The sequence below is a fragment of the Ranitomeya imitator genome, chromosome 9, assembly GCF_032444005.1.
Source record: "Ranitomeya imitator isolate aRanImi1 chromosome 9, aRanImi1.pri, whole genome shotgun sequence".
Lineage (NCBI taxonomy): Eukaryota > Metazoa > Chordata > Amphibia > Anura > Dendrobatidae > Ranitomeya > Ranitomeya imitator.
In genome coordinates, this window is record NC_091290.1 from 56,945,289 (window position 1) to 56,958,833 (window position 13,545).

Genomic DNA, 13,545 nt, shown 5'->3' on the forward strand with positions numbered 1-13,545 from the left:
AGGGGGCTATGTGAGGGCTCATACTGTATCTAGGGGGCTATGTGAGGGCTCATACTGTATCTAGGGGGCTATATGAGGGCTCATACTGTATCTAGGGGGCTATGTGAGGGCTCATACTGTATCTAGGGGGCTATGTGAGGGCTCATACTGTATCTAGGGGGCTATGTGAGGTCTCATACTGTATACTATTGTGTGAGGGTCTCATACTGTATGTAGGAGGCTATGTGAGGGCTCATACTGTATCTAGGGGGCTATGTGAGGGCTCATACTGTATACTGTTGTGTGAGGCTCTCATACTGTATGTAGGAGGCTATGTGAGGGCTCATACTGTATCTAGGGGGCTATGTAAGGTCTCATACTGTATACTGTTGTGTGAGGGTCTCATACTGTATGTAGGAGGTTATGTGAGGGCTCATACTGTATCTAGAGGGCTATGTGAGGGCTCATACTGTATCTAGGGGGCTATGTCGGGTCTCATACTGTATATAAGGGGGTTGTGTGATGGCTTATACTGTATCTAGGGAGCTATGTGAGGGATTATACTGTACCTAGGGGGCTATGTGAGGGTCTCATACTGTATATAAGGGGGTTGTGTGAGGGCTCATACTGTATCTAGGGGGCTGTGTGAGGGCTCATACTGTATCTAGGGGCTATGTGAGGGCTCATATTGTATCTAGGGGCTATGTGAAGGTCTCATACTGTATATAAGGGGGTTGTGTGAGGGCTCTTACTGTATCTAGGGGCTATGTGGAGACTCATACTGTATATAGGGGGCTGTGTGTGAGCTCATACAATAAGTATAGGGCTGTGTGTGGGCTCATACAATATGTACGGGCTGTGTGGGGGCACATATGGTGTGTAGGAGGCTATGTGAGGGCTCATATTGTATCTAGGGGCTATGTGAGGGTCTCATACTGTATATAAGGGGGTTGTGTGAGGGCTCTTACTGTATCTAGGGGCTATGTGGAGACTCATACTGTGTATAGGGGGCTGTGTGTGAGCTCATACAATAAGTATAGGGCTGTGTGTGGGCTCATACAATATGTACGGGCTGTGTGGGGGCTCATATGGTGTGTAGGAGGCTATGTGGGGGCTCAAATTGCATGTAGAGGGCTCATACTGTATATAGGGAATGTCGGCATACTCAATTCTGCTCAATATTAAGTAATACAATTAATATAAAAAATAATTAAAATGAATATGTTACTATTAATATTGAGCAGAAGTAATTTCAGCCTGTTGGTCCACAATAGTCACTGTGGCCCCTTCGGAATATTAATCTCCCACTCCTGCACTATTTTGTATAGCGTTATGTGCAGTGCTGTACATATGGGAATAATTTACTGTACGCTCCGCTATTCCTGTCGTTTTCCATCTACAGATGAGCACCTGTGTGTCACTCACATGACCTATCACATGACCGATCACATGACCTATCGGGGGATCATGTGACATATCACGAGCTCTTCTAAACTGCCCAGGGCCCTGGCTACTTTTAATCCACCCCTGGTTATCTGTGTTTTTCATGGACAGGACTTGTACCTGTGATAGTCTATGGGGCTGTGCACAGGGCAGTCCATGATTTGTTGGTGGACCGAGCGGTGACATATCTATTGTTGATCCGATTCTCAGATCAAACTCGGCAATGCTAGTCTATAGGGCCCTGAAAAGATCGGACAGCACAAGGATGTCATCTGTGTACTGTCCGTTTTGCACTGACTGATAAGAGAAGGTGGAGAAACTAGTTTTTAGTGTTTTCTCATCCGTGAAAAAAACTGATGAAACTCTGACCAAACTCTGATAAAAACCACTGATGAAACTGTCTGTTTTTTTCTGCAAAAAAAAAAAAAACTCCGAAAATTGCAAGATTTTGGCACGACTACAAAATTTGGCAACTTTTCAAACCTTTTACTCCACTTTCTTTTACGTAAAACCTTTTGGGGGCCATACTGTCAAGAACATAAATCTATATAAAACCACATAATGCTATGTATATAAAGTGACCGAATAATATGCACCATTTCAATAATGTTTCCTTTAAAGAAATGCATGCTTTTATGGCAAACTGGGGGAGCAGGCAGGTAATGCTTTAACATTACAACATAACATTGCTTACATGTTGAAGGTGCTCTGTTGTTCCCCCTACCTTTTTTAGCAGGGGTGACAACCAGTCTACAACATGTGACTGCTGTAGCCAATAGCTGGCCTCCGCTGTCTCGTGCCGTCTCCCATGACTTGATTGTGGAGGCCAGTGAGTGGCTGCGGCTGTTGCATTACAGTACATTGCCATGTAATACCAACACTCTTTGTTAAATACTAAGGTTCCCATAGTCTCGCCAGCTAGGAAATCAAAGTCCTGGGTAATTGCCCGGGCTTTCACCCCCCTAAAACCAGCCCTGCTCCTGTGCTCCCGCTTACTACGGAACTCCACTCTATAGGACCCCATACACATTGCATTAAAAGCACATGTCTGAGCCAAGTGTTCAGATGCATGAGAGGGTTGGGAGAGCTAGCTTCTAAGCTGTAAGGGCACCGTAACACATTACACTCTGTCGCATTGCTCACACTTCCAAAAAAACAACTTAAAAGTTCACATCTTCAGCACTGCTTGCAACTGACGCAACATAACCATATAAATAACTTTTAAAGCGTCTCTCCAGTGTTTTCTTTATAGCACCACTGGTGGGTGCTTTAAATATAATTCCGCTGCCCCCTGTCTTACACTCTCCTGCCTCCGCCTTCATCTGTTTCCAGCGTCACTCCCTTTGGTCTCTGGTGACAAGTCACCTGTAGGCGCTCCCCAGTGTTTCAGGGAGTGGTGCTGACTGAGGTCATGTTTTTCAGTACCAGTCTGAGAGCCTCGTTCCGGCCTTGTTCTGGCTCTGTAGACTTTTATTGAGAGCATGTGATCTAGCTTCTGACATCCCGCCAGTCAGAAGTCACAGGCACAAGATGGTGCGGGGGGGGTAACTGGAGTGACACCAAAAAAATCTGTGAAGATGCCGTAGGGTGAGTATGTGACTGAGGGCAGGGAATTTACAAATAAAGCGCCACTCCCAGCACTGGAAAAAACAACACTGGAGTGGCGCTTTAATGTCCTTTTACAGGTACCGACCACAAACCACCAATCAGTAAATAATTACCAATCATTTAATAGCCGGTTACCCTGATAGATCTCTGCAAACGATGCGCACTGCTCAGTGTATGAAGGCCGACATTATTCTCGGCAGCACAGGTCCTGTTTACACAACACGACGATGATCTTTTGTGCAGCAAAAAAATCATTTCACCTGACGAACAAGCTTTTTTTCCCCTTCATCAAGTGATTTTCAGCCTCTTTAATCTTGAAAAGAGCGCTTTTCAGTGTATCTTTCAGTGTAAATGCACTTTTACTGTCACCCTGTGCCTCTTTCCCTTGAAGAATGGAACCCCACATGGACAGGGAAATGTTAGCAGCAATTTCAATATGGAAAGACAATTCCATGCCATTAAGGACCGTTGGAAAGCCGAGTGACAATCTGGGGGTGTAAGCTGTCGTAGCTGCCTTATGAGTTGCCACCTGGCTTTCTCCAAAAATATGTCTTAAAAAAAAGGGGGTAAGAAAAGTGAAGAAAATGAAACCTCAAGTTTAGTAGTATTATTTCTTTACGTAGCTAAATGAAGAGCTGCCTGAAGTTGCAGGCACTGTGTGCCGCCTTGTCCGCGGCGTCTCCTCCCTGGTCAGACATGACCCTGCTCAGCTGGTTATGATTAAAATATCAACGCTGGCTAACGAAGGCAAAGAAAATTGCATCATTTCATGTTGTGATTGCTGCAATTTCCTGCAGTGGGATCTCCTCCGATCACTGCGGCTCGCTGTTTACAATGAGGGTATGTTTATGCTGTTGCTAGCTCATCCTGTTAGATCATTGTTATTGGGCTACCGTTGCCTGGTAACCCGCTGGGTTTGGAACCGTTGTCATGGTAAACCATGATATCACAAGTGTGACTTCCACGTTCCACTATCTGTGCACTATTTTTTTGGCTCTGAGGAAATGCATTAGATAATTTTGAAATGTGCTCTAGTATTAAAATTAATATGTAGCGTCGGTCACATTTACTTTTGTAGGGGTTGCCTCATAGCGAATTTTAACACATTATAGCGGTTAAAATAATTCAGTGCTTGTTCTCGCTATTGCCCTTTTTATGGCCTTAAGTCTTACGGTGGGGAGGGGGTAGTGTGGAAGGTAATATTTCATAAGGAGGATCATATGATCCTCTCCCCTCTGCAAATCCCTCCAATTGCTCCCAATTCCCCAACAAATCCAGTTCAAACTACTAACAGTGACCTACAAAGCCATCCACAACCTGTCCCCTCCCTATATCTCTGAACTATTCTCTTAATATCTTCCCTCACGTAATCTCCGGTCCTCCCAAGACCTCCTTCTTTCCTCCACACTTATTCGTTCCTCACACAACCGCCTCCAAGATTTCTTCCGAATATCCCCCATCCTCTGGAATTCCAAGCCTCAACACGTCCGACTATCCACCACCCTCGGATCCTTCAGACGGAACCTGAAAACCCATCTCTTCAGGAAAGCCTACAGCCTGCAATAACCATTCTGCCGCCTCACCACCCCCCCGAGCTGCCGTCTCACCACCACCAGAGCTGCAGCCTCACCAACCACCAGAGCTGCGGCACCCTCGACCTTCTGTCTCTTCCCCATTATCCCGTAGAATGTAAGTCCGCAAGGACAGGGTCCTCTCCCCTCTGTACCAGTCTGTCATTGTAAATTTATTTACTGTAAACGATATCCATAACTCTGTATGTAACCCCTTTCTCATGTACAGCACCATGGAATTAATAGTGCTATATAAATAATAATAATAATGTGACAGCCATATTTCATAAGTGGACTGCTTATGGAATATTTTATAGGAGGGGGTCGTATGTTGTACAGGTAGCATAGCGTGTGGCAATTATTTGTTCAGGACTGGAGCATAGCACGTGACCCATTCTTACTCAGCGTGGGGCAATTTTTATTCGGAGCCGCAATAGAGGGTTTATTCTCATGGATGGATATTATTATTCAAAGGGAACTATTATTATTTTATTTTATTTATTTTACTCACTTATATAGCGCCATTAATTCCACAGCGCTTTACAGACATCATCACTGTCCTCTTTGCGGCTCACAATGTAAATTACCTACAGTATGGAGACACTAAAACACATATTTTTTAGAACACCGCGTCAAGATGTGCTGCTAAAGCAAAGGGAAGTCTGTAGAGACACTTAGTGGCTGAGATAAGTCATCATGACGTTTTGGACCAGGTGGAGAAGAAAGGAAAGAGGATGGCTCCAGTTAGAGATGTTTCTTGTAAGGCAGCAACATGTAAATGTTTGATCGTGTTACTGACTATTATATCACTATTGTAGTTGTGGGTAACCTGCGCTGCTAATATTCTATCCAATAAATAAGTCCAATTCAAGAGAGGGCATAAGTGCAGCTTATTCTCTATGCGTTTCAAAGTATTCTGACTTATTCTTCAGGACAACCACAGAGATCTCTGTTCTTCTTCTGAAGAAGAATCACTGGTTTTCTAGAAGAAAAAGCAAAAATACTTCAAAACTTATTGAGAATAAACCATACTTGTAGCGCAGGTTACTCACAACCTTCAAATTGTTCTAATATTAAGTTTGTCCTGCCAATCTGTGGAGTTGCAGCAGCTTGGATCCTTATACAGTGGCTTCCGAAAGTGTTCACTCACATGGCTTTTTACCTATTTGTTACATTACAACCTGTATTTAAAGGGAACCTGTCGCCCCGCCCAGGCGTTTGTAACTAAAAGAGCCACCTTGTGCAGCACTAATGCTGCATTCTGTCGAGGTGGCTCTTTTAGTTCGTGTCCCTGCCAACGCTGAAATAATAGCTTATATAATTTGTCCCTCATACCTCGAATTTGTCAGTGGGGCAGGTCTTCCCCCCCTTACACAGACACACCACAGCCGTCAGTTATTTCCTCATTTCTCATGGGCGCCGCATCCTCAGCGTTTAGGCATTTTCCCAGCACCTGTGCGGTAATCTTTGTCCTTGGGCATTCGCAGTTAGCGCTGCCCGTCCACTGACATCTCATGATGTCTTTGTTATTGCACCTGCGTGGACGCGCGGCCCGAGATCCCGCCCCGCGGTCTCTTCTGATTTATTCACACTGCGGGGCTGGGAATCTTGGGCATGCTCAGTACTTATCTCCCGTTCTCCCTCATCTCCCTCCGCCTCTTTCCTTCTGTGTAGCATCATAGGAATCGGCAGATATCGGCAGAAGAGCAGGCAGCTTTACCATCTGAGAAAATAAAGAACTTCATCCACATCTATCACAAAAGACTTCAAAGTGTCAATTATGTTAGAGGGGGCAATACATGGTATTAAGAAATGGAGTATGAACTTTTGATCAGGGTCATTTGGATGTTTTAGGTTCTCATTATGATTTAAAAAGAGAAAGCACAGTAGTTTGACAATGAACGGCTTCACCCAACCACTAACCATGAGTGAAGAAAAAGTTTTGGTATTATCATTCATATTCTCTGAAAAAAGGCCAAGAAAGCAAAAATTCTGCCAGGGTATGTAAACTTTTGAGCACAACTGTAAGTTACAATTGTGGAATCAAATAACTAAAAATTGGCATGTGCATATGTATTCACCCTTTTGCTATGAAGCCCCTAAAAATTTTGGGTGCAAGCACTTGCTATCATAAGTCACAAGCTTTGTGAAAGGAAGTCCACCTGTGTGCGATTTAAGTGTCACATGTCGGTCAGTATATACATTTTACCTTTTCTGTAAGGCCACAGAGGCTGCAGCACCATTAACAAGAGGCGCCACTAACCAAACACCATGAAGACCAAGGAAATCTCCAAACAAGTCAGGGACAAAGTTGTTGAGAAGTACAAGTCAGGGTTGGGTTATATACAGGTCCTTCTCAAAAAATTAGCATATAGTGTTAAATTTCATTATTTACCATAATGTAATGATTACAATTAAACTTTCATATATTATAGATTCATTATCCACCAACTGAAATTTGTCAGGTCTTTTATTGTTTTAATACTGATGATTTTGGCATACAACTCCTGATAACCCAAAAAACCTGTCTCAATAAATTAGCATATCAAGAAAAGGTTCTCTAAACGACCTATTACCCTAATCTTCTGAATCAACTAATTAACTCTAAACACATGCAAAAGATGCCTGAGGCTTTTATAAACTCCCTGCCTGGTTCATTACTCAAAACCCCCATCATGGGTAAAGGCCCCTTCACATTAAGCGACGCTGCAGCGATACCGACAACGATCCGGATCGCTGCAGCGTCGCTGTTTGGTCGCTGGAGAGCTGTCACACAGACCGCTCTCCAGCGACCAACGATGCCGGTAACCAGGGTAAACATCGGGTAACTAAGCGCAGGGCCGCGCTTAGTAACCCGATGTTTACCCTGGTTACCATGCTAAAAGTAAAAAAAAAACAAACACTAGATACTTACCTACCGCTGTCTGTCCTCCAGCGCTGCGCTCTGCTTCTCTGCTCTCCTCCTGTACTGTCTGGGAGCCGGAAAGCAGAGCGGTGACGTCACCGCTCTGCTTTCCGGCTCACAGCCAGTACAGGAGGAGTGCAGAGCACAGCGCTGGAGGACAGATGGCTGTAGGTAAGTATGTAGTGTTTGTTTTTTTTACTTTTAGCATGGTAACCAGGGTAAACATCGGGTTACTAAGCGCGGCCCTGCGCTTAGTTACCCGATGTTTACCCTGGTTACCAGTGAAGACATCGCTGGATCGGTGTCACACACGCCGATCCAGCGATGTCTCCAGGGAGTCCAGCGACGAAATAAAGTTCTGGACTTTCTTCAGCGACCTACGATCTCCCAGCAGGGGCCTGATCGTTGGTCGCTGTCACACATAACGATTTCATTAACGATATCGTTGCTACGTCACAAATAGCAACGATATCGTTAACAATATCGTTATGTGTGAAGGTACCTTAAGACTAGCGACCTGACAGATGTCAAGAAGGCCATCATTGACACCCTCAAGCAAGAGGGTAAAGGCCCCGTCACACATAGCGACGCTGCAGCGATACCGACAACGATCCGGATCGCTGCAGCGTCGCTGTTTGGTCGCTGGAGAGCTGTCACACAGACCGCTCTCCAGCGACCAACGATCCCGAGGTCCCCGGTAACCAGGGTAAACATCGGGTAACGAAGCGCAGGGCCGCGCTTAGTAACCCGATGTTTACCCTGGTTACCATCGTTAAAGTAAAAAAAAACAAACGCTACATACTTACCTATCGCTGTCTGTCCTCGGCGCTCTGCTTCTCTGGTCTGGCTGTGAGCACAGCGGCCGGAAAGCAGAGCGGTGACGTCACCGCTCTGCTTTCCGGCTGACCGGCGCTCACAGCCAGACCAGAGAAGCAAAGCGCCGAGGACAGACAGCGGTAGGTAAGTATGTAGCGTTTGTTTTTTTACTTTTAGGATGGTAACCAGGGTAAACATCGGGTTACTAAGCGCCGCCCTGCGCTTAGTTACCCGATGTTTACCCTGGTTACCAGCGAAGACATCGCTGAATCGGCGTCACACACGCCGATTCAGCGATGTCAGCGGGACCTCAACGATCAAAAAATGGCCCAGGCCATTCCGACACGACCAGCGATCTCACAGCAGGGGCCTGATCGCTGGTACGTGTCACACATAGCGAGATCGCTACTGAGATCGCTGTTGCGTCACAAAACTTGTGACTCAGCAGCGATCTCGCTAGCGATCTCGCTATGTGTGACGGGGCCTATAGACAGTGATTCATTGAGCTAAGACCCAAAAAGAAATTTCTCAACAAATAGGCTGTTCCCAGAGTGCTGTATCAAGGCACCTCAATGGTAAGTCTGTTGGAAGGAAACAATGTGGCAGAAAACGCTGTACAACGAGAAGAGGAGACCGGACCCTGAGGAAGATTGTGGCGAAGGACCGATTCCAGACCTTGGGGAACCTGAGGAAGCAGTGGACTGAGTCTGGTGTGGAAACATCCAGAGCCAAAGTGCACAGGCGTGTGCAGGAAATGGGCTACAGGTGCCGCATTCCCCAGGTAAAGCCACTTTTGAACCATAAACAGCGGCAGAGGTGCCTGACCTGGGCTACAGAGAAGCAGCACTGGACTGTTGCTAAGTGGTCCCAAGTACTTTTTTCTGATGAAAGCAAATTTTGCATGTCATTCGGAAATCAAGGTGCCAGAGTCTGGAGGAAGACTGGGGAGAAGGAAATGCCAAAATGCCTGAAGTCCAGTGTCAAGTACCCACAGTCAGTGATGGTGTGGGGTGCCATGTCAGCTGCTGGTGTTGGTCCACTGTGTTTCATCAAGGGCAGGGTCAATGCAGCTAGCTATCAGGAGATTTTGGAGCACTTCATGCTTCCATCGGCTGAAATGCTTTATGGAGATGAAGATTTCATTTTTCAGCACGACCTGGCACCTGCTCACAGTGCCAAAACCACTGGTAAATGGTTTACTGACCATGGTATTACTGTGCTCAATTGGCCTGCCAACTCTCCTGACCTGAACCCCATAGAGAATCTGTGGGATATTGTGAAGAGAAAGTTGAGAGACGCAAGACCCAACACTCTGGATGAGCTTAAGGCCGCTATTGAAGCATCCTGGGCCTCCATAACATCTCAGCAGTGTCACAGGCTGATTGCCTCCATGCCACGCCGCATTGAAGCAGTCATTTCTGCCAAAGGATTCCCGACCAAGTATTGAGTGCATAACTGAACATTATTATTTGATGTTTTTTTTGTTTGTTATTAAAAAACACTTTTATTTGATTGGATGGGTGAAATATGCTAATTTATTGAGACAGGTTTTTTGGGTTATCAGGAGTTGTATGCCAAAATCATCAGTATTAAAACAATAAAAGACCTGACAAATTTCAGTTGGTGGATAATGAATCTATAATATATGAAAGTTTAATTGTAATCATTACATTATGGTAAATAATGAAATTTAACACTATATGCTAATTTTTTGAGAAGGACCTGTATATATATATATATATATATACACACACACAGTATATATATCTCACAGTATCCCACAGTATATAAATCCCATTCTCTGATGATCCCCTGGAACACCATGAGAACCATTATCATCAAATGGGAAGAACATGGTACCACAACAAACCTGCCAAGAGAGGGCCGTCCACCAAAACTCATCCTGAGTAAGGAGGGCATTAATCAGAGAGGCAGCACAGAACAGGGCTGCCTATGGGGTGCTGCCTTATACTACAGGGTCTGCCAATAGGGGTGCTGTCTTATACTACAGGGTCTGCCTATGGGGTGCTGCCTTGTACTATATTGAGGACTATCTGGCACATTATACTATATGGAGGTTATCTATGGGGCCATCACACAGTGAAGGGGCATCATACAGTGTGGGGATTACAGTGAGTGGGCCATCATATAGTGTTGGAGCCATCAAACAGTTTGGAGGCTAATAAGGGGTCAGTATACTGTGTGGGTGGTACTATATAGTTAGGGGGCATTATACTTTGTATAGGAGCTGTACAGGGGGGAGACTGAGGACATTATTATTAAATGTAAAGTGGGCACTTATTGTTATAGGGGAACTCAGGTTACTGTGACTATCAAAGGGGCACACAGGGCAATATTACTTTCTAGGGGGCAAAATGTGGGCACTAATTTCTAGGGCACTTGCACCCGACATTACTTTAGAGGGTACAGAGAACCACACAGCAGGTGCAGTAATAGGGACACATACGGCAGCAGCGGCTCAGTATTGGGGTATCAGGTGCAGTAATAGGGACACATACGGCAGCAGCTGCTCAGTATTGGGTATCAGGTGTAGTAATAGGGACACATACGGCAACAGCGGCTCAGTATTGGGGTATCAGGTACAGTAATAGGGACACATACGGCAGCAGCGGCTCAGTATTGGGGTATCAGGTGTAGTAATAGGGACACATACGGCAGCAGAGGCTTAGTATTGGGGTATCAGGTACAGTAATAGGGACACATACGGCAGTAGTGTCTCAGTATTGGGGTATCAGGTGCAGTAATAGGGACACATACGGCAGCAGCTCAGTATTGGAGTATCAGGTACAGTAATAGGGACACATACGGCAGCAGCGGCTCAGTATTGGGGTACCAGGTGCAGTAATAGGGACACATACGGCAGCAGCGGCTCAGTATTGGGGTATCAGGTGCAGTAATAGGGACACATACGGCAGCAGCTCAGTATTGGAGTATGAGGTGCAGTAATAGGGACACATACGGCAGCAGCGGCTCAGTATTGGGGTATCAGGTGCAGTAATAGGGACACATACGGCAGCAGCTCAGTATTGGGGTATCAGGTGCAGTAATAGGGACACATGCGGCAGCAGCAGCTCAGTATTGGGTACCAGGTGCAGTAATAGGGACACATGGCAGCAGCGGCTCAGTATTGGGGTATCAGGGGCAGTAATAGGGACACATACAGCAGCAGCGGCTCAGTATTGGGGTATCAGGTGCAGTAATAGGGACACATACGGCAGCAGCTCAGTATTGGGGTATCAGGTGTAGTAATGGGGACACATACGGCAGCAGCTCAGTATTGGGGTATCAGGTGTAGTAATAGGGACACATACGGCAGCAGCGGCTCAGCATTGGGGTATCAGCAGGATGAGGAGTTTGTGCAGGTTGGGAATAGATGGTGATGGGGCTGGAATATTAGAAGTGAAACGTGTCTTTGTTGGATTCTCTGCAGATGAGTCCTGGCTGGAAGAAATCATGTCGGTCTGGGCCAGATGGAAAAGACATGAAAAGTGAACGATTCCATCATAAAGGACATCAGGGTAAGAGATTATCTTTAACTGTTCTGTGATCTCTTACATGTTCTGTAGGACTGGTATCTACTACTGACCATATGGCGGTAATATCCATGTTGGTCTTTATATAGAGATCATCTTCAATAATAGCGCGGTCATCTGTTGAAGTTCTCCACTATTAGGGCGCGTCACCCAGTTATAATCAAGGTTACCTGGTTAGGGGCCCACTCAGAAGCTTCGCCCCCCCTGAACCAAAACCCTAGCTACGCCTCTGTCGGGTTACTAAGCGCAGGGCCGCGCTTAGTAACCCGATATTTACCCTGGTTACCATTGTAAATGTAAAAAAAAAAAAAACAGTACATACTTACATTCCGGTGTCTGTCCCCCGGCGTCAGCTTCCCTGCACTGTGTCAGCGCCGGCCGGCCGTAAAGCAGAGCGGTGACGTCACCGCTGTGCTTTACGGCCGGCCGGCGCTCACAGTCAGTGCGGGAAGCTGACGGCGAGGGGATAGACACCGGAATGTAAGTATGTACTGTTTGTTTTTTTTACATTTACAATGGTAACCATGGTAAACATCGGGTTACTAAGCGCGGCCCTGCGCTTAGTAACCCGATGTTTGCCCTGGTTACCAGTGAAGACATCGCTGGATCGGCGTCACACACGCCGATTCAGCGATGTCTGCGGGAGATCCAGCGACAAAATAAAGTTCTGGCCTTTCTGCTCCGACCAACGATGTCACAGCAGGATCCAGATCGCTGCTGCGTGTCAAACACAACGATATCGCTATCCAGGACGCTGCAACCTCACGGATCGCTAGCGATATCGTTGTTAAGTTGTTCAGTGTGAAGGTACCTTTAGGCAGAAAATTCAGGCTAGCATCAGACCACGCCCCACAGAGGTTTATGCGGGAGAAGAAGGGGAACAATGCCCTAGTGACCAGATGGTTCCTGGCACTTCAGGATTTTAGCTTCCATGCAGCGCATAGGCCAAGGAAACTGCCTGGCAATGCTTACACTCTGGGAGTGTCCATTGTTTGATGGCAAAAGGTGCCAAGCATGCCAGCTTTGGGCAGAGGAGTGGGTATGTAAGATGGCCGCCGGAGAGGACCTCAGTGGGGGATATGTATCATCAAGGCAGGTAGTCTCAGTTATGCAAGTGGAGCGCCCCCAGACACAGGGCCACGCGTTCTCGGTATCGGGCCTCTCTGGTTCGGTTCTGAGGCTGTCACGGTGGCTAGGCCCGGTCCGCGACCCTGCTAAGGGGCGTCCAATAAAGGTGGTGCAGTCTGTCAGGGGTTCGTGACGCCACCTGTGGTGTTCGGTCAGAGTGACCGACGCTGCTGTGGGGTCCGCTGGGGTGATGGAATGGCAGCTGGATGGTATACCTTCCCACAGGTGAAGTATGTCCCCAGGGCTTCCCAGTAAGATGGATGGTAATGGTGTGAGATGCAGGCAATAATGAGGACACAGGGTTGCAGTCTCTTTACCTCTTTACTGTAGACTTCAGGATCCTCAATCCAGAGCACGTTTAACAGGGCTATCAGAGACTGGTCGGTCTGATGGGCACATCCAGAGTTTCCTTCGCAGATGGAAATCGTTGCCTACCACTAGCGCCTGTGTGTTGTAGTCCTACCCTGCTGAGCATTCGGAATAGTCCTCACAACTGCTGTTCTCGTTCTTTGGTTCCAGATGTTACTAGTTTCAACGTCCC